This window comes from Erpetoichthys calabaricus, chromosome 1, assembly GCF_900747795.2.
Source record: "Erpetoichthys calabaricus chromosome 1, fErpCal1.3, whole genome shotgun sequence".
NCBI lineage: Eukaryota > Metazoa > Chordata > Cladistia > Polypteriformes > Polypteridae > Erpetoichthys > Erpetoichthys calabaricus.
In genome coordinates this window covers 98,022,074-98,047,115 of record NC_041394.2, presented here as the reverse complement: position 1 = coordinate 98,047,115, position 25,042 = coordinate 98,022,074, and the positions used below count along the sequence as shown (strand labels likewise).

At 38.6% G+C, this 25,042-nt stretch overlaps 1 protein-coding gene across 3 annotated transcripts in view; it reads left to right on the top strand.

The window, feature by feature from the left end:
* Window positions 1–25,042, top strand: part of si:dkey-28a3.2 (uncharacterized) — a 116,371-nt gene that overhangs the window by 15,744 nt on the left and 75,585 nt on the right. For 2 of the 3 annotated variants that reach the window (XM_028804035.2, XM_028804019.2), the window contains exon 2: window positions 22,666–22,732. The exons of the other annotated variant lie outside the window; for it this stretch is intronic. The gene's annotated coding sequence lies outside the window, so the exon portion shown is untranslated. The remainder of the gene's footprint in view (window positions 1–22,665; window positions 22,733–25,042) is intronic. 3 annotated transcript variants of the gene reach the window in all.

Here is a 25,042-nt window from a genome sequence, read left to right as displayed (position 1 = left end):
TTATGTACATACACTGTTCTAATATAATTTTTTAGTTTAGATTTAAGTTTTAGGGGGTGGCGCAGTGGGTAGCGCTGCTGCCTCGCAGTTGGAAGATCTGGGGACCTGGGTTCGCTTCCCGGGTCCTTCCTGCGTGGAGTTTGCATGTTCTCCCCATGTCTGCGTGGGTTTCCTCCGGGCACTCCGGTTTCCTCCCACAGTCCAAAGACATGCAGGTTAGGTGGATTGGCGATTCTAAATTGGCCCTAGTGTGTGCTTGGTGTGTGGGTGTGTTTGTGTGTGTCCTGCGGTGGGTTGGCACCCTGCCCGAGATTGGTTCCTGCCTTGTGCCCTGTGTTGGCTGGGATTGGCTCCAGCAGACCCCCGTGACCCTGTGTTCGGATTCAGCGGGTTGGGAAATGGATGGATGGATTTAAGTTTTAGATATTTGTATTGATTATTATCAATGAGGTGATCTAAAACTCACTTTCTTCATGAATCGTGATTTGTAGCTGAATTGATTATTTTTCTATCCTGCAATTACAGCAGTGGATAACGTGCTATGCATTTGTTCACTACAGTGATAAATGAGTCATCATTGATGGAGAAGAAATGTAAAAATTGTATCTGATGAAAGTAGATCAAACATTTGTGACAGCTGGTATTTCATTTAACTGAAAACAATACTGCATGCTAGTGTAAATCAAATTCTTTTCTATCTTACTTAACCATTCTATGTAATGTTATAATAAAGGCCATTTTTGGTGACTTAAAGTGCATTCATTTGTGAACAGCTAGATGTTGTGGCATAATTTCCCTCAGAGTCATGTTGCTTCTGCCTTTTTAATGAAAATTTCCCCTCATGACTGTTTAAAAATGGTCATGTTGACATAGCTAAAGATCATAAAGTCAAGGGTGAACCGAAAATACAAAAATAGTAAATTATACCCCTGGGAATCTTAAGATTGTTCAAAATCAATTGGAGAGTATGCTTATATCCAAAGTGATTTGCATAAAACATACCATCAAAACATGCACCTAGTTTGTTTTGGAGGTCCTGCACCAAATGATTTTAAAAGTACAGTACAGCAGAAAGTGTGTGCATCATACTTGTTCTTGTCGTTATCTGCTTAAATACAAAAATGAAAGTTGATAGCAATAAATTTGTACTTTGAAGATAACTTTACTGTATCTGAAATAGCTAAAGTAAAGTTGGTGCTATCTACACTCACTCATGAAGTACAGTGCATCCAGAAAGTATTCACAGCGCATCACTTTTTCCACATTTTGTTATGTTACAGCCTTATGTCAAAATGGATTAAATTCATTTTTTTCCTCAGAATTCTACACACAACACCCCATAATGAAAACGTGAAAAAAGTTTACTTGAGGTTTTTGCAAATTTATTAAAAATTGAGAAAGCACATGTACATAAGTATTCACAGCCTTTGCCATGAAGCTCGAAATTGAGCTCAGGTGCATCCTGCTTCCCCTGATCATCCTTGAGATGTTTCTGCAGCTTAATTGGAGTCCACTTGTGGTAAATTCAGTTGATTGGACATGATTTGGAAAGGCACACACCTGTCTATATAAGGTCCCACAGTTGACAGTTCATGTCGGAGCACAAACCAAGCATGAAGTCAAAGGAATTGTCTGTAGACCTCCGAGACAGGATTGTCTCGAGGCACAAATCTGGGGAAGGTTACAGAAAAATTTCTGCTGCTTTGAAGGTCCCAATGAGCACAGTGGCCTCCATCATCCGTAAGTGGAAAAAGTTCAAAACCACCAGGACTCTTCCTAGAGCTGGCCGGCCATCTAAACTGAGCGATCGGGGGAGAAGGGCCTTAGTCAGGGAGGTGACCAAGAACCCGATGGTCACTCTGTCAGAGCTCCAGAGGTCCTCTGTGGAGAGAAGAGAACCTTCCAGAAGGACAACCATCTCTGCAGCAATCCACCAATCAGGCCTGTATGGTAGAGTGGTCAGACGGAAGCCACTCCTTAGTAAAAGGCACACGGCAGCCCTCCTGGAGTTTGCCAGAAGGCACCTGAAGGACTCTCAGACCATGATAAAGAAAATTCTCTGGTCTGATGAGACAAAGATTGAACTCTTTGGTGTGAATGCCAGGCGTCACGTTTGGAGGAAACCAGGCACCGCTCATCACCAGGCCAATACCATCCCTACAGTGAAGCATGGTGGTGGCAGCATCATGCTGTGGGGATGTTTTTTAGCGGCAGGGACTGGGAGATTAGTCAGGATAAAGGGAAAGATGACTGCAGCAATGTACAGAGACATCCTGGATGAAAACCTGCTCCAGAGCGCTCTTGACCTCAGACTGTGGCGACGGTTCATCTTTCAGTAGGACAACGACCCTAAGCACACAGCCAAGATATCAAAAGAGTGGCTTCAGGACATCTCTGTGAATGTCCTTGAGTGGCCCAGCCAGAGCCCAGACTTGAATCTGATTGAACATCTCTGGAGAGATCTTAAAATGGCTGTGCACCGACGCTTCCCATCCAACCTGATGGAGCTTGAGAGGTGCTGCAAAGAGGAATGGGCGAAACTGGCCAAGGATAGGTGTGCCAAGCTTGTGGCATCATATTCAAAAAGACTTGAGGCTGTAATTGCTGCCAAAGGTGCATCGACAAAGTATTGAGCAAAGGCTGTGAATACTTATGTACATGTGCTTTCTCAATTTTTTTATTGTTAATAAATTTGCAAAAACCTCAAGTAAACCTTTTTCACGTTGTCATTATGGGGTGTTGTGTGTAGAATTCTGAGGAAAAAAATGAATTTAATCCATTTTGGAATAAGGCTGTAACATAACAAAATGTGGAAAAAAGTGATGCGCTCTGAATACTTTCCGGATGCACTGTATGAAGATCATCTCATTGTCAGGAAGTAGATAAAGTTGCTTCATTACAGTGCAGAGTCCAAGGTGGATTGTCTTTCTTGTGAAATTTGTATTTTTTCCCTCTTATATGAATGGTTTTTCTTCCACAAAACAAGCCACATAGTAAGTTTTATTGACACATCCAAATTGGCCTCAAAGTGATTTACCAAGTGGAAGGTTTGATAGATGCTATACACAATGAAGTTGTATCTGGCAGATGTAGTAGACCCAGTGGGTGACAGGAATACCTGACACTATTTGTAGAAATATATGGTTTAGCAGGTTAGAGAGTGTGGGGCCTATAACCCAAAAGATGTTGGCACATAGGTCTAAGCTAGGAAACCTGTGTCCAGGGTGCTTTTTTCTAGGGTTAGTGGAGGTGATTTGTCAGGATGCCAGTACTTCTGCACCCATCCGTTGGTTACAACATAGTGTTGTCCCCTTAACATTTATTTCAAAAATAAACATCTTTTTTATTTTATTTTTTACTTACTTACTTTGCAGTTGTGGCATATAGTAATTTGATCCACACTATTGCAATGTTAAGTGATGCTGCTTTGGTAATTTTCTTAAAAAAAAAAAAAAAAAAAAAAAGTGGCTTACAATTACTGCTGATGGAACAGCCAGATAAATATAAAGCAGAAAACTTAGTGTATGTTTGCCAACAAAACAAAGTTGGAAGTATATAACATTTAACACTGTGTTTTTTCCAGGAAAAGTGTCCTTGTTGTCTTCTCCAATTATCATAGTTTGTATAGGCAATGGTTTGAGTCAGGGAGCCAGTTGGGAAATGGTACTCTAGGTAGTAGATAATCATGCATACTCTGAAAATAAAACAAATGATTGTAAGTATTTAGTGTACAATTGTCTCATAGCTACAATTTTTTCATATATCTGCATGCCCAGAATGTATGGTAATAACAAAATGAAGCAATATGTCTAGCATATGACTTTCTTAACATCAAGCTGTGGTTTTGGTAGTTAAAATATTGCAGTACAATATTTTATTATGTTTTATAAAATTGAAGAATTTTTTCTTGCTAGAAAAAAGTATATCCTTCCTCATTTGTACTACAATTGGGGTACAAGTGTGAGGAAGAACATGCAGCAATCATCTCTATAGCATAATCTACTGGAATAATTTAGGTCTGAAATGGTAGGTCTCTAGCACTTTCTAATGGTAATAACTGTGCCAAGTTTCATTCAAACTGCATAATTTGTTTCTGAGTTATCTTGTTCACAATCTGACACCCTGACACACACACATATCCAGTAGAAAGGGACAGGTTATGTGTGGGGATGCCTATAAAGTGTGTTTTTGAAGACATGAAATCACAATTGTTATCCTGTGACAATAATTTCCTTGTATTTACCAGTGGAATAAGAAGTTATCTTGTTAGAGTAAGGGGTCATTTATACTTCACATTCATAATGTGTATGTGGCACGCATCATGGCTCCCAGCATTCATTTGATATGTCCTCTGAGCATGTCCTCAGAAATTAACGCGACGCATGTACGAGTTGCAGTACCACCAAAACGTACAGTGTGATAATGACTACACAGCAGAGCAGTGGATTTACAGCTCCTCGGGTGGCGCCTCTTCTTCAGGCACTTCAGGAGTCGTCGTATCGTCTGACAGGTCTTCTTCTGGTTGGGATTTGTGCTGGCTTTTCTTGATAGGTTTAAGGAACATTGTGATGGGAAGTTGCTGTCGTTGTTTCTTCATGGTGGTGAGCAGGGTTTTATATGTCTGAATGGCAGCATCAGTGCCATTATTAACTTTGAAGGCCTGAACCATATAGGGATCCCATGCTTAACCTTAGAAGGTGCAGGGTGTTTGGGCGGCATCTTAGGGCTTTAAGAAGAGCAAAACGGAAAACCCTAGAACACTCGGCAAAACACTCTTGGGTCTTTGAAAGGTAGGGACTCTAATAAGATTTTATATAATGCGGAAATGGTGTTTAATTCCTCGAAATTGAGCAGTATTTTTTCCAGCATGGTGGAGGGTATGAGGTGAGGAAAATCGGGCAGTTTCTGTTTACAGTAATCCCTCGCTATATCGCGCTTCGCCTTTTGCGGCTTCACTCCATCGCGGATTTTATATGTAAGCATATTTAAATATATATCGCGGATTTTTCGCTGCTTCGCGGGTTTCTGCGGACAATGGGTCTTTTAATTTCTGGTACATGCTTCCTCAGTTGGTTTGCCCAGTTGATTTCATACAAGGGACGCTATTGGCAGATGGCTGAGAAGCTACCCAACTTACTTTCTCTCTCTCTCTCTCTCTCTCTCTCTTGCGCTGACGTAGGGGGGTGTGAGCAGGGGGGCTGTTCGCACACCTAGACGATATGGACACTCGTCTAAAAATGCTGAAAGATTATCTTCACGTTGCTATCTTTTGTGTAGCTGCAGCTGCTTCCTGAAACGACATGCTGCACTGCTTCGCATACTTAAAAGCTCGAAGGGCACGTATTGATTTTTGTTTGTCTCTCTCTCTCTCTCTCTCTCTCTCTCTCTCTCCCTGCTCCTGACGGAGGGGGTGTGAGCTGCCGCCTTCAACAGCTTTGTGCCGCGGTGCTTCGCATACTTAACAGCCAAACAGCCCTATTGATTTGTTTGCTTCTTTGAAGAAGAAGATATGTTTGCATTCTTTTAATTGTGAGACTGAACTGTCATCTCTGTCTTTTCATGGAGCACAGTTTAAACTTTTGAAAAAGAGACAAATGTTTGTTTGCAGTGTTTGAATAACGTTCCTGTCTCTCTACAACCTCCTGTGTTTCTGCGCAAATCTGTTACCCAAGCATGACAATATAAAAATAACCATATAAACATATGGTTTGTACTTCGCGGATTTTCTTATTTCGCGGGTGGCTCTGGAACGCAACCCCCGCGATGGAGGAGGGATTACTGTAAAACCATATCATCTGCATATAGAGAAATTTTCTGTTCCAGTCCTTCTCTGATAATCCCCTTTATCTGATAAGAATTTCGACAGTGAACCGTCAGTGGTTCAATGGCGATTGCAAACAGCAGTGGTGACAAGGGACATCCTTGTCTGGTACCACTTTCTAGTTTAAAGTAGTCTGAGCAAATGTTGTTAATACAAACTGAAGCTTCTGGATTGGTATACAGTAGTTTGATCCATGCACAAATATTCGGGCCAAACCCAAATTTCTCCAATGCAGTGAAAAGGTAGTTCCATTCAATCATATCAAATGCTTTTTGTGCATCTAATGATAGTAATATCTCTGGGATGTTTGATTTTGCTGGTGAATATATAACATTAAACAAGCGTCGGAGATTGGAAGATAGGTGTCGGCCTTTAATAAATCCAGTTTGATCCTGTGATATTACCGAGGGCAGCACTTTCTCCATCCTTCTAGCTAGAATTTTTGAGAGCATCTTAACATCGTTATTCAGAAGTGAAATTGGTCTGTATGATGCATATTGTAACAAGTCCTTATTTTGTTTAGGAAAGACAGTGATTAATGCTTGACGAAATGTTTGAGGTAGTATTTGGTTGTCTCTAGCTTCTGTAAATGTTGCAGATAAGAGGGGAGCTAGCTGAGTGGAGAATTTCTTATAAAATTATATGGGGTAACCATCAGGGCCTGCTGATTTCTCGCTTTGAAGTGACTTTATAGCATCTAGTAATTCTGTTAGCGTCAGAGGTTTATCCAGTTCCTCAGCACTTAAAGCATCTATTTGTGGTGTCTGTAATGTATCCAGAAATGCATTAGATTGTGTGTTGTCTTCTTTGAACTCAGTAGCATACAAGGATTTATAATAATCTCTAAATGCGTGCATTATATTTTTATGGTCAATGATTTCTTCTCCATTCGTGTTGGTGATTACTGGTATTGCATTGCGAACTTCTTGTTTGTGAATTTGTTGAGCTAAAAGCTTATTAGCTTTTTCTTCGTGTTCATAGTAATGATGTCTTGACTTATAAATAAGTTGTTTCTTTAGTTGTTAAGATGTTAAGTTCTGTATGCAGGGCCTGCCTTTTCCTGTGAAGAGCTTCACTTGGATGCCTGGCTTGTTCTTCATCTATTCTAGTAATTTCGCTTCTTAGCTATGACACTTTCTTGGTTTCTAATTTATTTCTGTGGGAAAGATATGAAATAATCTGTCCTCTTAAGAAGGCCTTTAGAGTTTCCCAGAGTGTTCCTGCAGAAACCTCTGTGGGCGTGTTTGTCTCTAGGAAGAAGCTGATTTGTTTGGATATAAATTCTGTACAGTTCTCGTCTGCCAATAGAAGAGGTTTAAGACGCCATCTGCGAGATGAGTTTGAGGGGCTTAATGATTTTAGCTCCAAGACTAGGGGGGCATGGTCGGATATAACAATTGTGTCGTATTTGCATGATTTAATCGTAGGCAGGAAATTATTATCTATAAATAAACAATCAATTTCGAGTAGCTATAATTAGTGCTGGGCGGTATACCGGTTCATACCGAAAACCGTTTTTTATTTTTTTTATGATATGGATTTTTCTTATACCGCAACACCGGTTTAAATTGCCTAAACGAAGTTTGGAACGTGGCGCAGCGGGAAACTGTTCAAGTGGGGACCTTTTTCACTGCTACACCACCAAATAGTTGGCGGTAGCATAGGTATGCCGCGCAGTGAAAATGGACAGAGAGCATTCCGAAACTTTTGCCAAAAAAAAGGAGTCATGTCCGTCGCCTGGAGATACTTTCGTTTTAAAAGGTCAGATGTGTAAATACTGTTTCTATACTACTGGATAATACTGCAATCCAAGTTGTACTTGTTTTTGTACTTGCTAGTGTATGTTTTGTTTGTATTTATCCTGTGATGTGCTGGTGACTCGTTCAGAGATGAGTGCAACTCTGAATGGATGGCATAATTAAACATGTATAACGAAGATATTTTTAAAGTTCTGAACACTCCGTCGGCTAAGTTAATAACTAGTTTTAATTTCACAAAGACGTTTATCGTGTGGTGATTGGTAATGTGGAGAAAGAAAAAGGAAAGATAGGAACTGGGGTTTTGGTAGAGAGCAGGAATATCATGAAGTGAATGGATTCTGTGCGGTGATTGCTGCAGGCGCCTGCTCTTAGTGCGGAGGAAGTCAGCTTAAGAAGCGTAGTGATTAACAACTGGGTTGGGGAACACTTAACACAAAGTATTTGATGTGCTGCATTAATTTGTGACGGGGTTTGAGAAAATCTAGTAAATTAAACATTGATTTTAGGATGAAGTTTAGTTTACAACATTCTACTTTAATTATAAAATAAACTATGAGAATAAAGTGGAGATGTCGACTTTAATCTTGACATAGTCAACATGTCGCATTTATTCTCGACATATAGTTTGTTTTTTTCTTCCATGTCCATATTTTGTTTTCTTCACAGTGGCCCTAATGCGCTTCCATAGGGCTATACCACAAACAGCATTATAAATGCAAGTTGCAGTTTTTATTATTTATGTATATAGCTTAGCTTGAAGCAAGGTCCATATTAATGCAGTTTGCCTAAATGATGGTACAGTTGGTAAGATGTCATCACCAAGTTGCACTTGTTTTATTTTATTTTAATTTGGTGAATACTGTGTAATGCACCTGGGCTTGAAGCCTTGAAGTAATGGTGCAACTATCAGTAATACTATTATGTATTTTATTGTTATTATTTATTAGTTTAAATATTATGCAGTTTAATGATGGTAAAATTGTTTAAAAAGTCACTTTAACGTGTCAATGGACAGAGATTGTTAACATTAACAGAAAGTGTAGTTGGTTTACAAAAAATATTTACTATTCCTTTTCTAAGACGTGTTCATTGCAATCCAACTTTGGACAAACACCTCTGGATATTTTACTAAGTCTAAATGCCTCTTTGTATGGTTGAAAATATGTTGTCAAAATCATAGTTTAAGCTTTTGCAAAATTTGTTCAACTAAAGGTTCTATATTTTGACTGCATCTGTCATGCAATGTGATTCCTTCTCTTTAGTGCCACCCCCTTGAAAACTATCACTTTATGGGGCAATGCAAACCTGGATTAATACTTGTGTGCACATTAAAATGTCTTTTTGTACGATGTACAATTCTCATAACAGTTTAATAGGTTATTCTTAGCCAGTCTACTGTAATAATTGCAGTGGAAAATGTGGTTAATATCCACTCATGCATGGGGAAAAAAATACCGTCTAATACCGTGAAACCGGCAGAATTTAGAAAAATACCGTGATATAGAATTTTGGTCATACCGCCCACCTCTAGCTATAATGCACTTGTGAGTAAGTTGTGGTCATTTAAAAACTGTGTAATTGTCTTTGCAGTGTTAGATGCCGTCTCCCCTGTCACAGGAGTCATATCTAAGAGTGGATTTAAAACACAAAGTCCCCAGCCATTATAATTTTATGAGTGTTCACATTGGGAATGGATGCAAATAGATTTTGCATGAATTCCTTATCATCAACATTGGGTGCATAAACATTTATCAAAATCATTTTACTGTTAAATAAGTTGCACATGACCATCACATATCTCCCTTCAGGGTCCGATACTACATCTGATGCTACAAATGGAACTGTTCTGTGTATGAGAATTCCCACCCCTCTAGTTTTCTTTATAAAGCTAGAATGGAACATTTGGTCAGTCCAGTCTTTTTGTAGTCTGAACTGATCCTTGCTTAGTAAGTGGGTCTCCTGTAAAAATACTATTTTAGCATTTAAGCCTGTTAGGTGAGAGCATACTTTCTTTCTCTTTAATTCGTGATTCAGGCCTTTAACATTCCAGCTCACAAAGTTAACTGTCCCATCATGGAGACATTGATTCTGAGTTTTTAATGTCATTTTATAGTCTTAACTGGTAGTGAGGCAGTTTTAATCTTAATTTCAAAATTCCCCATGAGTCATTGCATTTTAGCCTATTGTTGCATTGATATTTATAGTTATAAGGATTAGAAGAATAGATTAGATATAGCCTGCTCTCCTTCTCTCCCCCCTTTATCCCCCCACCCCCCCATTTTGCCTCCCCACTTGAGGCTTGATCCCACTCCGCGATGTCCCGGTCCTCTGACATACAAAGAGACAGAGCACGTCCAAAACAAAACAAACCCCACTCCGCAGCGGCATTAGAGAATTAAAATAAAGAGATATCTATTGCAGCTGAATTCTAAATACTATCTGCCGAAAATATAATCATTAACAGTCTTTAAGCTTAAAATAATCTTCAGCAATTTTAAGATATTAAGATAATAAAAGAACGAACCCTGGGAATGATTTTAAAAAGTAGTCTAGGATAAACATAGTAAATCCTAATGTAATAGTATAGTGTGATAGTAGAAATAGCAATAAACCAAGAGTATGATGTTAAATAGTCTACTTTAAGGTAGTTAAAAAAAAAAAAAAAAAAAAAAAACCCTACTTTAATTACTTCCACACTTATGTCTATAACTGTAATTAAGACATAAACATATAATGTCCAAGTAAAGAAAAGGATGTATAATTATAATACCAGTCTCTTTAAAAGTGGATCCAACAGCAGATGATAGGTCCTTCCCATGCCTTGACAGAACACGGCTCCTTATTAACTTTCAAAAAAGTGTTGGAAACAGCTTCTTTAGTTCCTTTTCAGCTTCCTCCTTGCTTGGAAATACATAATATTGGTCTTGAACTTCCACTTTCAGATTGGCGGGATACAAGAGGCTGTATTTGATATCGGCTTTCTGTAGCAACTTTTTAATGTTAAAGTAGGCTGCGCGTTTTGCAGCTGTTAATGGTGAGAAGTCGGGGAAAATACGAATAAGATTATTTTCAAATATAATCTCTTGCTTGTGTCTGAGAAGTGCCATCACATCAAGCTTACATCATAATCGCTCAAAGCGGACAATAAAAGACCTAGGTTTAAAGGTGCTTGATCTGTATGTGCAATAAGCAACTGCTATCTCAATGTCAAGTTTAAAATCATCTCCAATTATTTTAGAGAGTAATTTTACTGCAAATTTCACTGGGTTTGAGCTTTCTCGTTTCTCAGGTATACCCTCAATTCTTATATTGTTTCTTCTGCACCCATCTTCCAGGGCCGCAAGTCTGTCTGCAAGTTTTTTGCATTCGAAATTCGCAGCTGTAGCTTTTTCATCGGCGTTAGATGCCAATTGTTCCGCTGTTTCAACTCGAGCCGTGAATGCCTGCCTAACGTCATCCAGCTGATCTGTAACGTCATTAATCTGGTCAGCAAACATTTTCAGTTTGGATCTATTTTCTTCGATGTGTTCCTCTAATTTCTCCAACATGCCTTTAAAGTTGACATCAAAACGTTGAAATAGACGCATTTTCCGGTCTTTGTTATCCTTCTTAAGCTCAGTGTTAAACTTCTTAAGCTCATTCTTGTTATCCTTCTTAAGCTCATTTATGACCGTAGCAATGGCAGTGGCCAGTGTAGCGATCATCTCTTTCAGTTCAGTTTTCAGTTCGGACAGTTCGTTTCGGCTTTCGTGCTCTGCAAGTGGAAATGCAGCTCCTGTTACAGCAGGTGCTTCGGGCTCGCGATGAGTAGATGAGAGCACATCCTGCAGGTCCTTTTCTAGTCTCGAATGATCCTCAGAAATCGGCGATCCATCGCGACCTGTATCACTTGCACCTTCGCTCCCATTTTCACTCTCGACTGTAGACGATACAATGGAGCGGGGTCCCAGGAAATCTGCGCATTCGTCTGCCTGTTCCAGGTCAGTCTCCATGAGGCCATACCTTGCACTCGGTCAGGATGTCTGTCCAGAATTTGATGCAGCTTTAAGTTTCATTTCCGGTTCTTTCTGACTTTTCTTCTTGTTACTCATGCTTGTGTATTGTAGTGGAAGTTCCTTGGTCGGGTTAAATACAGGATACCTCTAAATAATATGAAATACGTGGGAAAATAAAGCCGCTGCTAGCGGAGCTCTGCTTCAGACGTCCATCTCCTATAACGGACGAGACCAACTCATTAACTACAATTCTTAAGATAAATGAATAGATACAACTTGTCAAAGTAAGAGGATAGGTTAAAAGACATCTTATAATGATTTAAAAAAAAAAAAAAGGTTTTCAAAAATACAGAACGGTACTGTGGTTATGTAGAATATTTATGATGCCATTTCACAAGGATCAGGTGCCCCTGTTCTGGATACATACAAGTACAATACTACCATGTGCAAGAGAACGTTTGATCTTATCACTATAACAAAGTTATTTTGTAATTAGTAAGCTAAGGTGTGACACACACACACATTGTGGTCTCAGTACTGTTGTGGGTGCTGTTGGATTTGTGATGGAATTATGAAACATACAGTATAAGCCGTCAATTGTAACAGTTTTATTCCTTGATGTTTAACAACAAAACCTCTGAAAAAGTGGTTTCACTTTACCATTCCATTATGGGTTATTGAGTGTATATTGGATAAATTTGCCATTTTTGCTCATCAATCAAGTGAGAAAAATGAAGGTTTCTTAGTACTTTCTGATATATATCAAATCAATTTTTATTTGTTACATGCAATCGTACACAAGGCTTGCTTATATTTAGCATGTGAGGCCGACGCACAAATCACAACAGAAACGGTGCATGTGGTCTGCGACCAAGACACATTCATACTTGTTGTGGTACTTTTGATCGGCAGGTTGAGATTCTACTACTCTATAGGTGACAGTATTTTAATTTAGCATGCCCAATAATGTTCACTAGAGGAATTGAGGTGAATGATTATCCATCTCGTCATCGTTAGAAGTGTTAGGGAACTTTAATGACATTATTGATTTAAAACCAGGTTGCTTTTATTTTTTAACTTTTATTTTAATGTTAATTAGCCTTCATGTGTTTTCGATTGTCTTTTGCATTACCTTCATGTTTGATGACAGCCACATCCTCCCTTTTAATCTGATAGCTGATGGACACTGAAAACCGCAGTGCTTTGTATCTCTCAAAAGCAGTGTATAATTTTTCGTTTAAAAGTATCCAGAAATATCTTACTTTTGTATCCTGAATAAAGTTGAAAAAAATGATGACTACAATAGAGAAAGGGAAGGATTTGTTTGTAACTAAAGCATAGCAGATTATAGTGGGAGAGCATATACAGAGCAAAAGAAAGAAAGCTTTAAATATATAGGAGGGAAAAGTGATTGAGGAGAGGAAGATGGGTAAAGCATAGGCAGTGGTTCTCAAACTCAGTCCAATGGCTGCAAATTTTTGCTTCAACCAAATTTTGTTTTAAATTGGACTCCTAGCCAAATTAAGTAAGCTGTTATTTTCCAGACTGTGGTTTGGGGTCAGTGTAGAAATGTTTATTAGAATTATTATGCATTTGTGTATGCTACATGAAAATAATTTCATGTTATTTTTAATTGGGTTTTTAGGATTTTCATTGTGCTTTTCTGTGTGTTCTGGTTATCTATCAATTATTTACTATTGAGCACATTAGTGGGTCTGATGCTGAAGCAATTGCAGCCTTTCAGCATTCAGTCTACTCTGCTCGCTTTTAATTGCTATGGTTTTAAGACACAAGTAAGGCCGGGGATATTCTTAATGCTACGCAACACATGAGGTTGAGGATGCTGCTGCTACGCAAGCAGTGTGCTGTCTATACTTGCGTGTGTACTTTAAGTAAATCTGGAGGATTCCACTAGGTGTCATTGTGAGAAATCATAACAGGGTGGAAACAATGTCCGGTTTCAATGTGTTGCGAGTTGATGGAAGAAAGATGTTGAAAATAAAAATTATTAGCATACTGATGCTGTTGTGAAGGTGCAAAAAAAAAAAAAAAAAAAAAATAGCAACACAGAATCGGGAATATGCAACACTTTGTATCGTGTATGCGAGAAATGTAAGAAAAAAAGATCCATGAAGACATTTGCATTTGAACATTTAAGTCTGATGTTTTGCTTCACTGTATTGAATGATTCATCAAACATCGAAGCAAGATTGATCCTGTTGGACCTGCAAGCCTCCGTGACATGTTGATAGTAAAGAGTGATGCTGACGTCATATACCAAAACTTGCACATACACGCCACCTATATTTTTGCTGGTACTGCAGCTCAAGCATGTGCCGTGTTTATTTCTGATAATTTGCTCAGAGGACCTGTTAAAAATACTCTGGGAATGCATGGCAGCCATGATACATGTGTGTACGCACACTAAGGGTTCATTTATACTTCACGCTCAGAACACATACGCGCTCGCATCATGGCCGCCACGCGTTCTGAGCATTCATTTGATGCGTCCTCTGAGCAGGTCCTCAGAAATTAACACGACGTGTGCGCAAGTTGCAGTACCAGCAAAAAGTCCGGGGCGCAGTGTGCTAAAAGTTGGAATGTGACTTCAGAGTCTCTGTTACTATCTACATGTGACAGAAAGCCACTTTGCGGATCCTACGAGATCAGTGTGCATGGTTCGATATTTGATAAATGGTTCGATGTAGTGAAGCAAAATGCCGACATACAGATGTATTCGTGGTGCTTTTATACTCAAGCGTTGCATATTCCCGATCGTGATGACACGATACGTTTTAAAATTCTCACATACTGTGCCTTCTTTTTTTCTAGGGCTTCCTCTACTCCTGACAGCAGCGAATCGCCAGCAATAGATCATCACTCCGCGCACATTAAATGTACGATATTCCAACTCTCTGCACATTTAGAATCCTTAGATTTATACTTGATATCACTTTCATGATGAAAAGCATTAAAGTATGTATATTACATTTTACAGATAAATCGGTAATTTCGTTTAAATAATGAATAATGTTAATAGGACGGAGTGGGGGCTCTGAGGCTAGGGATATGCACTGGCAATCGGAAGGTTGCCGGTTTGAATCCTGTAAATGCCAAAAGTGACTCTGCTCTGTTGGGCCCTTCAGCAAGGTCCTTAACCTGCAATTGCTGAGCGCTTTGAGTAGTGAGAAAAGCGCTATATAAATGCAAAGAATTATTTTTATTATAATTACACACATGGGGTGACACAGTGGCGGAGCATTAGCGCTGCTGTCTTGCAGGGAGTCACGTCACTGGTATTCCCTGCCTGGAGTTTACACGTTTTCCTGCTGGGTTTCCTCCGTATGCTCCAGTTTCCCTCCAAAGATATGCAGATTTGGGGATTTGGAGCCGCTAAAATGATGCTAGTGTATGTGTGTGCTTGTATTCACCTTGCGATGAGCCGAGGCATTGTCCAGGGATTATTTCTCACTCGTGCCCAATGCTTACTGGAATGGACACATCCGTGGATTTAATCAATAAACATCCTTTTCAGAGATATTGCGGTAAGGTGTCATCGGAATTTAATGGATGTTCTATGCAATTCACAACACGGAGAGGCCGAACATGTTCTCACCGTGATAATATCTTGCACTGCCACCTGGCGGATTCCTCCAGATTTACGTAAAGTACGCGCGCAAGTATAAACACTTCAACGCTTGCGTAGCAGGAGCGTCCGCTGCAGCATGCGTCGCGTTACGTGAAGTATAACTCCGGCCTAAGCGTGAAGCATAAACCAGCCCTTAGAGTGCAAACTATAGAAATAGGCAAGCTAACAAAAATAACAAAAGACATTTAAGCATTAAAAGTTATAATAAAAATACCAATTGATGTGTATTGTGCATTTCTTATAAATTTAAAAATCACACTGGTGTACTATTCTACATGCCAAATAAGATGAATGAAGCAAGATCGGTCAGAGTTAAATTGACTCACTAACAGTGAAACTGTTTGGAACAAAAAATTGCAGCCACCTGAGGGTCTCAGTGGATATGTTTGAGAACCACTGAGCCACAATTCAATAGTAAAGTTTGCACTTTATAATTTTAAGTAGATTTCTTACTTGAGCCTATAGTTGTAAAGCTCTGGATTTGGAAAATTGCCTGGAGCAAGTGGATGGGAAAAACATGACACATAGAGTAGGCAAAAATGTAACTTTAAGTTCAAACAGTGCAGTGGTGTCTCGTGTTATAGAGGAAGGTCAACGCCAGTCAGAGTTGAAGCACAGGGAATGATGAATGCATTCAAGATTATGTGTCATGAATACCAGAGAAGCGGTAGGTTATAAGGCAAGAGAGTGTTACAAGACAGTTTTTTTAAGAAAGAGTAATTTATTTAGGTATACATGATCAGTTCTGCAACAAAAATAATTTAAATACCGCTTACAATTTATGAAGTGTTTTGGCGAGATTATGTATTGATCAATTACGGTTCTTACAATATGCATTACATTACAGTACAGTAATCCCTCCTCGATCGCGGGGGTTGCGTTCCAGAACCCCCTGTGAAAGGTGAAAATCCGTGAAGTAAAAACCATATGTTCATTTGGTTATTTTTATACATTTTAAGCCGTTATAAACTCTCCCACATTCTTATAAACATTTCCTGCACAATTATACAGCATAAACCCTTTGTATTCTCTTAGATATTAGGTAAGATTCATTGAAATTATGTATGTAAACACACTGTTTATATACAGTAAAACCTAAATATTATTTTAAAGATTTCGAGCGTCTCTGATATCACATATGTTACAGCCATTACAACAGGCAGGCCACCAGCAATAAATACATACAATGCAAGAAAAATTGTATACAGTAAAATGTGTGTACAGTGATACTAAACTATGTACATGTAATAAGTACTGTACGTAGAAAATTAATTACGTTACTCACCAACAATGACACTGCGACTTGTCCGATAACGATGAGTTTAATTTTACTGCACAAGAAAGGAGAGCGTTACAGCTCTTCTAAAGGAGACTCTTCAGGTGACTGTGTAGCACCACAGTTGTTCTTCTTCTGGCAGTCTTCAATCCAGATCCCTAAAGCAGATTCCATCCGGACTACCGCCTTATTACATCCACTTACAACTCGTTTTGCACCCTGGTTAAAGGACACTGTGGCCATAGATCTTATATTCTTTTCTTCCTTTTTAAATAAAAAACAATCGTGGACTCATTGATTCAGTAATGGCGTCCTGCAGCGGTGTAGCTGTTCCCTTCCTTCAACATATCCAAAACTTTTACCTTTTCGGAAATCGTTAGCATCTTCCGTTGGCGCTTGGGCACGGCCCCTGAAGCAGTAGCAGTCGCACGTTGTTGCTGAATGAGTGATTCGGGACATCCTGGTTAACGCAGCGGAATTGAATTCTGTGCTCCGTCGCTGAACCAATCAGCACACAGGAACTTAACTGCATGCTCTGATTGGGTAGCTTCTCAGCCATCCGCTAATAGCGTCCCTTGTATGAAATCAACTGGGCAAACCAACTGAGGAAGCATGTATCAGAAGTAAAAAGACCCATTGTCCGCAGAATCCCGCGAAGCAGCGAAAAATCCGTGTTATATATTTAGATATGCTTACATATAAAGTCCGCGATAGAGTGAAGCCGCGAAAGTCGAAGCGCGATATAGCGAGGGATTACTGTATACATATTTCATGGCCAAAGTTACCATTTAGGGTGTTTTTTGTGTGTCTGTGTGTACGTGTAAAATTCTGGGACGAGACAAGCCTTTTTTCAAGAGATTTTTTCAAGCCCCGTGAGACGATACTTTGGCCATGAAATTTTTCCAAGTCATGCCCTCCTCTCAATCATTTTCAACCACGCATCTGGTACTCTCACCTCTCATTCGTGTGAATGCTTTTGATAGACACAGTTCCTGCACTCTCCGCTCTTGTAAATTTGAACATTTTCCTCACTTAAAGTTCCCAATTAAAGAAGACGTGTTATATCCTAATCTTATTGAAGAATTTCATTATGAAGGGTTGTCAACAGTAAAAATGAGTACATGGGTACACGATGAAGTGAAATGAATTAACGGCAAAAATAATGATCGGTTACACAGCAAATTGGTTAAATGCCTATCAATAGACTATGTTGAAACAGTTGGTGGCGGTCATGCGGAAGATGAAAACATCAGCTTACAATATCCTGAAGAATATCTACAACTGTTAACATTGTCTGGTCTTCCACCACGAATTACTGTAGAAAGAAGGATCTATCCAAGAAGGTTAATGTAGTACATCTTCCACAGATAACATTAGACAACAAAGGAGATCTTGATATGCCATTCGTATTAAAACGTTAACAGTTTCCTGTTAGAATAGTTTTTGCAAAGACAATTAACAAATCTTAGAGCCAAACATTTGAAAAAGTACAACAAATACCTCTAACGCAACATGAAACATAATTTACTTTCAAATTATTACGTTTTACTATTTTTTAATATGGTTATTACTCGCTGTAATGTATGACATATGTAAATTCCCATGAAAGTAACAATCTGTTTAAATTGTACATTTGCATCCCCACATGTGAGCTGCAGAACTGAAAGGAGGCTAGTGCTTAAATTTAAATATATTTATTTATTTTGAATAATTAATGTGAAGAAATCTTTAGGAATATCTAAAGTAAAACATAATTTGGCTGTCTAAGTTTTTGAAGCATAATAAGCATTTGATAAACCACATTTATATCTTAAATGTGCAGGGGTGCTAAATTTATGCCACATTATTATTTAATAAGAATCATGTGAGGGTTCAGATTATTTTGTGATTCTTAAATCACTTGGTCAGTATAGATTGTAAGTTAATATTTATTTAAGAGCTGTGGTTCACATGTGGTTTAATTGTTGGAAGTATGGATTATATTTGGTTTTTGAAAAATTAAGCTCATACAGAACTCTTCATTCTAATGATATAGGTTAACACAGGTTAAAACAGCTGGGGCCTTGTGTATAATGCCATGTGCAGAATTCACACTAAAACAAACTGTACGCAAAAAAATATTCAGAGGCACAAAACTGTGCGAAAGCCAACTTTCACTCACTTCAGTTCTTTAAATCCCAGTCAGCATGAACAGTAATGCACGTGAATGCGCCTGCCACCCCACCTCCTCCCAGAATTACACCCCTTTGAATATGCAAATCAATATTAATAGCCTGCTATGTTCAGTGTCTTGTGAAAAGGCAATGGCAAAAAGCATGGGAGGGGGGGGAGAGAACCTTCAGCGAATGCTAACTGGAGGCAAGGAAAAACATCCTATGATTTTTTTATGGAGGCTGAAATAAAAAAAAGAAATGGTCAGATATCAAAGTCGCAAGGCAAGTTGTAGCCCACTGTCTGAGTGTCATATGGAAGCATATTAGGGTACAGAGAAAAGAACAAAAACATAGGGACACTGAAGGAAAAAAAGTTAAAAATGTCAACTTTAATCTTAAATTTCCACTTTAATCTCATAGTTTATTTTGCCATTAAACTTCATCTTAAAATCGATGTTTAATTTACTAGTTTCTCAAATCCCATTGTAACTAAAGTAACACGTTAAATGATTTGTATTGTGTGTGCTCTATGTATGTGAATCACTACATGCTTCTTAAATGGGGTTTCTTTTTCGCAGACAGGAGCATGCAGACACTGATCTCCACACAGAATACATTACATTTATGATATTACAGCTCTCTGAACATTTTAGAAAACTAAGATTTATACTTAATATTTTCATGAAGAAATACAGTGCATCCAGAAAGTATTCACAGCGCATCACTTTTTCCACATTTTATGTTACAGCCTTATTCCAAAATGGATTAAATTCATTTTTTTCCTCAGAATTCTACACACAACACCCCATAATGACAACGTGAAAAAGGTTTACTTGAGATTTTTGCAAATTTATTAAAATTAAAAATTAAAAAATGGAGAAAGCACATGTACATAAGTATTCACAGCCTTTGCCATGAAGCTCGAAATTGAGCTCAGGTGCATCCTGTTTCCCCTGATCATCCTTGAGATGTTTCTGCAGCTTAATTGGAGTCCATCTGTGGTAAATTCAGTTGGTTGGACATGATTTGGAAAGGCACACACCTGTCTATATAAGGTCCCACAGTTGACAGTTCATGTCGGAGCACAAACCAAGCATGAAGTCAAAGGAATTGTCTGTAGACTTCCGAGACAGGATTGTCTCGAGGCACAAATCTGGGGAAGGTTACAGAAAAATTTCTGCTGCTTTGAAGGTCCCAATGAGCACAGTGGCCTCCATCATCCGTAAGTGGAAGAAGTTCGAAACCACCAGGACTCTTCCTAGAGCTGGCCGGCCATCTAAACTGAGCGATCTGGGGAGAAGGGCCTTAGTCAGGGAGGTGACCAAGAACCCGATGGTCACTCTGTCAGAGCTCCAGAGGTCCTCTGTGGAGAGAGGAGAACCTTCCAGAAGGACAACCATCTCTGCAGCAATCCACCAATCAGGCCTGTATGATAGATTGGCCTTAGTAAAAGGCACATGGCAGCCCGCCTGGAGTTTGCCAAAAGGCACCTGAAGGACTCTCAGACCATGAGAAAGAAAATTCTCTGGTTTGATGAGACAAAGATTGAACTCTTTGGTGTGAATGCCAGGCGTCACGTTTGGAGGAAACCTGGCAACTTCCCTACAGTGAGGCATGGTGGTGGCAGCATCATGCTGTGAGGATGTTTTTCAGCGGCAGGAACTGGGAGACTAGTCAGGATAAAGGGAAAGATGATTGCAGCAATGTACAGAGACATCCTGGATGAAAACCTACTCCAGAGCGCTCTTGACCTCAGACTGGGGTGACGGTTCATCTTTCAGCAGGACAACGACCCTAAGCACACAGCCAAGGTATAAAAGGAGTGGCTTCAGGACAACTCTGTGAATGTCCTTGAGTGGCCCAGCCAGAGCCCAGACTTGAATCCGATTGAACCTCTCTGGAGAGATCTTAAAATGGCTGTGCACCGACGCTTTCCATCCAACCTGATGGAGCTTGAGAGGTGCTGCAAAGAGGAATGGGTGAAACTGGCCAAAGATAGGTGTGCCAAGCTTGTGGCATCATATTCAAAAAGACTTGAGGCTGTAATTGCTGCCAAAGGTGCATCGACAAAGTATTGAGCAAAGGCTGTGAATACTTTTGTACATGGGATTTCTCAGTTTTTTTATTTTTAATAAATTTGCAAAAACCTCAAGTAAACTTTTGTCATGTTGTCATTATGCGGTGTTGTGTGTAGAATTCTGAGGAAAAAAATGAATTTAATCCATTTTGGAATAAGGCTGTAACATAACAAAATGTGTAAAAAGTGATGCGCTGTAAATACTTTCCGGATGCACTGTACATTAAAGCATTTATTAAACATGGGGGCATGGTGGTGCTTTGGTAGCGATGAGCTGGCACCCCATCCAGGGATTGTTCTTGTCTTCCCTGTCCAGGGATTGTTCCTGCCTCCTGCAAGATACTTGCTGGGAAGTGTGTGACCCTCCGTGAAATAATTTATTGCAGCAGTAGTGTGTCTGTCAAACGTACCAACCTCCAATTCCTGTCCTACCGTTTTCTTTCTCCATGTAACCAATTGCCACACAACAAGCACTGTAGTAAATGTCAAGCCAGCTGTAAGCTTACACTGGCAAATTTTCAGAACTTATAAGGAACACTGAAAAATCTTCGTAATACATGTTTAAATATTCCATCCATCTGTCCATCCAGGGTCACGCCAGTCCTAGCAAGCATACAGCATGAGGCAGGGACAATCCTTGGACGGGACGCCAGCTCATTGTTACTGCTGTGCCATTGTGTCCCCACATGTTTAATTATTAACAGTATGCATTATTTAAATTAACAATTTATCTGTATAATATAAAATACATACTTATAATGCATTTCATCTTAAAATTGATATCAGGTATATATCATAGTATTCTAACAGCTCACAGCTCAAAGAGGATAGCACTTGGAAATCTAAATCGACTTAGAAGCCAGTCATCATCTGTAAATATGCGCTCTCTTCTATTAAATTGAGTTGAATTCCTTTATTTTCATTGTATGGTGCAATGAGATTCAATATGCAAATCCTCCATAAACTTATTTTCCTATTAATGATAAAATAACAGTAAAAATAATAATACAATAAAAAACAACATACAATATGAAAGCATAAGTACAGTATGCATGTACCTATAATGCAGATAGTGCAAATGATTCATAAAGTGGCTCAGGCTGTGCATTGTTAACAGTTGTAGTGCAAGTTTACAGTGAGGTAATTATAAGTACAAACAGTTCTACCGGGAGCACTTGATGAACTGCTTGTGTTTATAGCTCATAGGATGAAACTATTTCTGACCGTTGAGGTCTGTGCAGGAAAGGCTCTGAATTGTTTGCTGGATGGGAGAGGTTCAAATAGACTGCGCATGACTGGGTGGAATCCGTGCAGATGCTGGTGGTACTGTGTGCTGTAAATGTCCTCCAGGGCTGGAAGCTGTATCCCGATATTCCTGTGCGCTCTCGACACAACCTGCCGTAGAGTATTCCGATCAACTGCTGTGCAGCTATGATACCACACACACATAGAATGTATTAAAATACTCTGAGTGGTGCAATGAGAGTAACAGCGCTATAATTCCATGCACCATTATATTGTTACAGGTTAATTATAATCGGGTGCCTTAAATTTATAAATGATATGTGGTTAATTTCAATGTATTGATAAAGCCCGTGTCATGGGTGTGAACATAAAAAAGAAAGGAATACCATACAGGAACAGTAGCACTGCTTTGGCGTCGGGTGCCGCCAGTTTTCAAATCCAAGCAGAAACGTGCATATGCAAGGGTGGGGAGATGCCATGAGAATGTGCGTGGCTTTGCGCCAAGTTTAGTTTTTATATATTGTGATGTAAGCATGGAAACGGATGTGTGCAACATTTTTGTGCATATTCACCATTTATACATGAGGCCCTTGGTCACTATTGGCGATATTTTCTTCCATGAAAATGAAATTTTTTTTCTTACCCTTCCTTCTGATAACCATAATAATTATTTTTCCATTTTCCTCTAGCTTTGAAAATCTAACACTTCAGGTGGCTTTCAGTGGAAAAAACTTGAGAAATATAACAAGAGCTATGGTGAGTCTGTCGTACTTGATAATTGCAGGTAACTATGCAGACAGGAGCAGTGTACTACAGCGGGGAAAATAAGTATTGAATGTGTGAACAGTTTTTCTCAGTAAATATATTTCTAATAGGGCTAGTGACATGAAATTTTCACCAGATGGTGATAACAACCCAAGTAATCCACACATACAATGAAATCAAAACAAATAAGTCCATAAATTATCTATACATATTAATAAAAGGCAAAGCCCTCACTGACTCACTGACTGACTGACTGACTGACTCATCACTAATTCTCGAACTTCCCGTGTAGGTGGAAGGCTGAAATTTGGCAGGCTCATTCCTTACAGCTTACTTACAAAAGTTAGGCAGGTTTCATTTCGAAATTCTACGCGTAATGGTCATAACTGGAACATGTTTTTTGTCCATATACTCTAATGGAGGAGGCGGAGTCACGTATCGCGTCATCACGCCTCCTACGTAATCACGTGAACTAAAAACAAGGAACAGATTTACAGCACGAGTCAAACGCGGGAACGAAGGTAAATGACGTTAATTTTTGAGTGTCTTTTAATACTGTGTAAGCATACATATTAACACATGTGCAATTAAACGTGTGCATTTACGGGGTGATTTCTCAGGCTTAAAAGCTCGCCTTTTACTAAAAAGGTAAATGCAAACTGTTTTCATTCTGAAGGGCAAAAACCACGTTAGATTTCAGACGTTAAACGCGCAAAAATGTCGGTACACCAGATAAATAAGCGCAACATATTATCAGTTGTATTGTATGCTTACAATACATAATGTGTTAATCGTTAACTAATATTATGGGATGGTGTTTTTCGACTCGCGCCTTGATTTAAACGATTGCATTTCTTGGTGGGTTTGCGTAGCTTATTGTCAATATCTTTACACCTCTTTTTAAGACTTAATTTAAAAAGGTTTTCTTTTCTTCTTAATTAAAATTTAAAAGCAATACTTCACCGCTGCGAAGCCCCTCTAGCGCTGACATCCGAGGTTCGATTACCGTAAGTGAGTGCAGTGAGTGTGTACGCCTGATGAGCCAAGAATAAGGGGGAAAGACGTGTCACGTACTCTTTGCATTATTTGACAGTAAACTATTTTCAATCATTCTATGATCTGCTTATCACAACTGAAGGCACCGTGGCTGATGTTACGTCACTTGCTGGCCAACCATAAGCGTTACCTGGTAGGTAACCAGCCACTCACTTCACTCCCTTATGGGAATCAAACCTCGGACGCCCCTAAAATTGCGCCACGGCGTGTGGTTCGTTTATTTGACAACATGTAGATCGGGGTAATTACATTCCGCGCCACGGCGTGTGGTTCGTTTATTTGACAACATGTAGATCGGGGTAATTACATTCACGGCATTCGTAGTCTGATTCACAATCTGATTGTATGGGTGGTTACCTACCAGGTAACGCTTATAGTTGGCCACCAAGTCAGGTCGAAGTGATCACTTGAGTGAAGGCAGCTTCACAAACAAACAGATCCTTAACAAACTGTTATTAGTATATTTTCCCTCAATTTAAAAAGGCTTTGTTTTCTTCTTAATAAAAATTTAAAAGCGGTACTTAGCCAGTGCGAAGCGCGTGGATTTGACCGACTGACACATACAGACATATTCATGAGTGCAGGTACTTCGGAAAGAAAGCACCGTGTAAACCTAAAGTTAAATTAAGTTCATAGACCTACAAAAGGTTGCCATTCATTTGAGGCAAGATTGCTTTTCTTCTGTACAACTATACGTTGCATTCTCAAGAGTGTGCTTGCACGGCTTCGGATATATATATATATATATATATATATATATGTATATATATATATATATATATATATATATATGTATATATATGTATATATATATATATGATATATATATATATATATATATATATATGTATATATATATATATATATAGTATATGTATATATATATATATATATATAAATATATGTATTTATATAGTATATATATATATAGTATTATATATTATATGATATATATATGTATGTATATATTATATACTATATAATATGTATTATATATAATATATTTTAATAGGGATATATATGTATATATATATATATATATATATATATATGTATTTATATATATATGTATATATATGTATATGTAATATATGTATATATATATATGTATATATAATTATATATGATATGTATATATATGTATAATATATATATGTATATATATATATATGTATATATATAGATATATATATATATATATGTATGTATATATATATATATATATATGTATATATATATATGTAT